This window comes from Suricata suricatta, chromosome X, assembly GCF_006229205.1.
Source record: "Suricata suricatta isolate VVHF042 chromosome X, meerkat_22Aug2017_6uvM2_HiC, whole genome shotgun sequence".
Classification (NCBI taxonomy): Eukaryota; Metazoa; Chordata; class Mammalia; order Carnivora; family Herpestidae; genus Suricata; species Suricata suricatta.
Window position 1 is genome coordinate 74,107,243 of NC_043717.1, and position 4,921 is coordinate 74,112,163.

Sequence of the window (4,921 nt, forward strand, 5' to 3'; positions counted from 1 at the left end):
TAGTCCATGGTTTGTCTCCAGTATTCAGTAGTCTCCCTTGATCTGTGTCCCTCACTCTTCCCCGCTCTCGTTCCCCCTTCCTCTCCCCATGGTCCCCTTCCAGGTCTCTCCTTTTAGACCTATGAATGCAAACATATGGTATCTATCCTTCTCTGCCTGACTTATTTCGCTTAGCATGACACCCTCAAGGTCCATCCACTCTCCTACAAATGGCCATATATCATTCTTTCTCATTGCTATGTAATACTCCATTGTATATATATACCACATCTTCTTGATCCATTCATCAGTTGATGGACATTTAGGTTCTTTCCATGATTTGGCTATTGTAGAAAGTGCCGCTATGAACATTGGGGTACATACACATGATTTTTAAAAATCAAATACTATAGGGGTGCCTGGGTGGTTCAGTCGGTTAAGCGTCTGACTTTGGCCCAGATCATGATCCCGCACTCCATGGGTTCGAGCCCTGTGTCAAGCCATGTGCTGACAGCTTGAAGCTTGGAGCTTGGAGCTCGGTGCCTGGATCCTGCTTCAGATTCAGTGTCTGCCTCTCTCTTTGCCCCTCCCCTGCTTGCACTCGTCTCTCTGTCTCCCCAAAATAAATAAATACTAAAAATTTTTTAAATCAAATACTACAGTCTTACAATGAAAAACAACCATTCTCTGCCCAATTTACATCTACTTCCCTTTCCCCATATACAAACAATTTTGACTTTTTAACTCTTTACTCCATAGCTTTAAATAATATGCTTAGACCATTATTTTTAATATTTAAGTCTTAGATAATACCTATTTATTTCCAGATATGACACATGAAGATTTCCTTCTCTTACTCTACTAGCACATCAGGTCCCCAATTGTCCTACTATAGTATTAGCAGAATTATTAGTTAAATCAAGAAACAGTTTTTACATTATTCTGGATACTCAAATATTTTTCACTTCAGAGGCAAATTCGGCAATGTGCTGAGCAGCTACTTTCTTATAGTTCCTAATTTTCTCCTTTTTCACTTTGCAATGTCTTCCTTGAAATGTCTTCCTGTTTTATTCCCCAAAGGTTCATCATAAAAAGTCTTCAATCTTGATCCCCATATCTCCAGGAAAAACTCCTTCTAAACACTCTGTCCAATTGCATTAAACAGTGTAATTACTCTCTCCATAAATGTCACCCTGGATGGTTGTTTTGGACTGGATATACCATTTCCTGAATCTCATACCTATTGTCTCTTTGTTCATTTTCTATTTATTTATTTATTTTTGCTAGTGTTCATTCTCAATTAACTTCCTAAGATAAGGTGAATGGGAAGCAGATGAACATAGGGGGGAAAAGAGAGAGGCAAACCGTAAAACAGACTCTTAACTGTGCAGAACAAACTGTGGGTTGCTGGAGGGGATTTGGGCAGGGGGATGGGTTAAATGGGTGATGGGTATTGAAGAGGATACTTGTGATGAGTACTGGGTGTTATACTAACAGTTTGGCTAAATATAGAAATTTTTGTTGAAAATAATGTTCCCTACGAATTTTTAAATTATTGCACTATTATCTTCCAAGTATTCAGAACTAGAAAGAAAAACAAAAGCCATCCTGATTCTCATTTGTTTTTATTTTTTCACTCTTTATTACTTTATTTTATTTTTATTTATTTTAAATTTTCTTTTAAATTCCAGTATAGTTACTGTACAGTGTTATATTAGTTTCAGGTGTACAATAATATAGTGATTCAACACTTCATACATTATCCGGTGCTCATCAGGGACAAGTGACCCCTCAACCCCCATCACCTATTTCATCCATTCCCCCACCCCGCCTCCCCTGTGGTAACCATCAGCTTGTTCTCTATAGTTAAGAATCTATTTCTTGGTTTCTCTCTCTCTCTCCCTTTGCTCATTTTTATTCGTTTCTTAAATTCCACATATGAGTGAAATCATATGATATTTGTCTTTGATTTAGTTTGCTTAGCATTATTCACTTTTTAAATTGTTACTTTTTTGGTTTTTTTTAATATTTATTTTTTGAGAGAGTTGAAGTGGGGGAGGGGCAGAGGGAGAGGGACAGAAGGTCTAAAGTGGGCTCTGCGCTGACAATCTGATAGCTGGGAGCCTGGTGTGGGGCTGGGACTCAGGAACTGCAAGATCACGACCTGGGCCATATCTGGACTTTAGACCAATAGCGCCACTCAGGTGCCCCAATTGTTCTTTTAATTTGAAATTTTTAGGAACTTCTCTGTTCCTGGTATTCTGAAATTTATAAGATTTAGTGTATTTGTGTTTGTGTGTGTATGTGTGTGTTTCTTTTTCATTTGCTCTTTTGAAAACTTGATGGACTTTTTCAATCTGGTAATTATGTCCTGCAGTTCTAGGAATATTTCTTAAATAATTTCCTTCCCTCCATTTCTCTATTCTTTATGGAACTCTTATTGTCTATTGTCAGACCTCTAGATTTATCTTCAGATTTATTTATTATCTTTAAAAAATAATCTTTCACATTTTACTACACGAAATACAAAAATATTTGAGGAATCTCTATGTATCTTGTTATTGATTTCTATTTTATACTTAGCTGGTTGGAGTATATACTCTGTAGATATCAATCCTTAGAAATCTATCGGGACTTGTTTTATAGCCCAACATATGGTTTATATTGGTGAATCTTCTTTACCAAATTTGTGTTTTGTTATTAATGGGTCTGATGTTCCATAAATGTCAATTAGATCAAATGTTTGAAGATGTTAAGTCTTCTATAATCTGATTTTTTTTGCTACATGTTCTATTGATTACTGAGAAAATGGTGTTAAAGTCTTCACATTTGTAAATCTGTCTATACTTTCCTTTATTTTCCAACAATTGTTGCTTCATGTATTGAAGGACTTTTCATTAGGTGCAACACATTTAAGAATGTAATCTTTTCTTTATTAATTAACCCTTTTATCATTATCATATGTTCACCTTATTTCTACTATTTCTTTTCATCATGAGTTCTATTTTGTATGATATTAATATAGTCATAACATCTTTTTTTATTGAAGTGTAATTAAAATACAGTGGTGCATTTGTTTCAGGTGTACACAGTTCTGTACATTACTCAGTGCTCACCACAATAAGTGTAGTCACCATCTTTCACCAACCAACATTATTACAATACTATTGACTATATTCCCTATGCTGTACTTTTTATCTCTGTGACTTATTTATTTTATGACTGGAAGTTTGTGCCTCTTAATCCCCTTCATCTATTTCACCCATCCCTCTCCCATCAACTTCCCTTCTGGTAAGTACCAGTTGATTCTTTGTATTTAAAGAGTTGATCTTTTTATTTGCTGAATTTTTTCTTTGTTCATTTGTTTTGTTTCTTAGATCCACATATAATTTGGATTATATGGTATTTGCTTTCCTCTATCTGGCTTATTTCACTTAACATAATACCCTCTAGATCCATCCATGTTATTGCAAATGGCAAGATCTCATTCTTCTTTATAGCTGAGTAATATGTTGTTGTATATATGTATATATACATACAAAATATATAGATATATTCAAAAATATATGTATATACATATATACAAAATATATGTGTGTATACATATATACATTGTATATATGTTATATATATTTATATACACATTTTCAAACAAAATATATATATACACACAAAATATATCCATATATACATATATACATACATCCATACATATGCCACATCATATACACCACATCTTGTTTTTTATGCTTAGGGTTTTCATAAATATCTTTTTTCTTCCATCCATTTTGAGCCTCTTTGTGTCTTCATTGTGTGTATCAAGTAAGAAACATATGATGGGGTCTTACTTTATCAACCAATTTGACAATCCTGTCTTTTAATTGCAGCATTTAGTCTAGTTACCATCGTAGTTCTTGATTTCTTTTTATCTCATCTGTTCTTTTTTTTTTCTACTTTCCTAAACATATTTGGGTTAATTTGTTAAGTATTTCAGTATACTTCTCACTGACATTTTAATTATTCTTCTTTATTTTGTTTTTAATGATTATAGTAGAAATTATAAATAAATCATTAACTTACCACATTATATATTCAAAATATACTGTATTATTATCTAATAAATTTGTAAAAATATACTTCCAGTGACTACTTTCCCACCCTTTAGGTTCTTGTCACATGTGTTGTTTTCACATATGCTGTAAATTGTGCATTTCTTCATTGTTATGTTTACATTAAATATCCAACAGTCTTGTAAAAGATTTAATAATGTATATGTAAAATATAATAATAAATGTTTACAAAGTCATTTATATTATTGAGCAAATTTACTCTTTCTGGTGGTTTTTATTTCTTCTTGCATAACTAGCTTTCTATCTGATTATATTTCCCTTCAACCTATTTAATTCCTTTCAGTATGTCTTTTAGTGTAGGTTTGTGGGACATGAAACCTTTCAGCTTTGTATAAAAATGCCTTTATTTAACCTTTATTTTTCAAGGATCTTTTTACAGTAATGTGGCCTTTATTATATTTTATAATAAGCAATTATCATTCTATCATTGCTCTCCTCTATGAAATGTTATTTCAAGGCTTTTCAAGGCTCCAGAGGCTTTCAAGATTTTCTGTTTACCTTTGGTCTTCAGAATTTGACTATGATTTCCCTAAGTGTGTTCAGTGTATTTGTCCTGCTTGAAGTTTGCTGAGCTTCTTAGATTTATGGGTTGGTATCTTTAAACAATTTTATTAAATGTTTATTCATTATTTCTTCAAGTATTTCTATGCTTCATTCTCTCAATCCTTTCATCCTGGGATTCCAATTATATATAGATGCTAGATCATTTGATATTGCCTTACAGATCTCAGATGTGTTTGCTGTTCTGGTTGATTTCCTTCCTTCCTTCCTTCCTTCCTTCCTTCCTTCCTTCCTTCCTTCCTTCCTTCCTT